Raw genomic sequence first — 747 nt, 5'->3', positions numbered from 1 at the left:
TTCACATGCAGTATTTTCATTTTCATTTTAGGGGGGGGGGGTGGTTTAAAACATAACACAAACATTTTAGCTAAATTTACAACCCCCTTATGTTTTTTTTTTTTTACTTTTTAAGAAGGAAAAAAAAATGATCACATGGGCTCCATAAAATTGTAATCACATTATTATGGTGATAGCTGAAAGTTTTAAATAAGGTGCCTATTGAGAGGCATATGAAGTAATGGTAGAATGTAAGAGGAAATACAAAAAATTGAATAATAGTACTTTTGGTATTATTTTAAATGCACAATTAATTTGTAAAGACAAATTCACAACTAATGCAAATAAATGTGAATTATTTGGAGAATATTATCATGTGATAAAATACCAGGTAAAAATATTCCTCCTTCCCAGTGAATTGAACATAATATCTCTAAGGGCCCATGAACCGTTGTGCATTGTGGCAACACTTTCTAAAGCACACACTCTATGCTATATGTGCGTTGCAGTGCCACTCATTGTCAATGCCACCCCCATGCATTGTACAGTACAGGACTATGCATAATGTATCACGGCGTCATGCATTGTGCTGTGCTGCTAAAAAAAAAGGATCATATTGCATTTTTTAGATCCATTATGGCGCATTGGCAGCCCATTTATATTGCATGTTCAGCCCCAATGCAATGTGCATTTATGCACCACAAAAGATCACTAAAGTGAAAAATCAGCTGTAAAAGGAATTGCAAGCATTTAGAATAGCTGTGTTAG

The sequence above is a fragment of the Pelophylax lessonae genome (genome assembly GCF_965119305.1).
Source record: "Pelophylax lessonae genome assembly, chromosome: 2".
NCBI lineage: Eukaryota > Metazoa > Chordata > Amphibia > Anura > Ranidae > Pelophylax > Pelophylax lessonae.
This window is presented reverse-complemented; position numbering follows the sequence as displayed.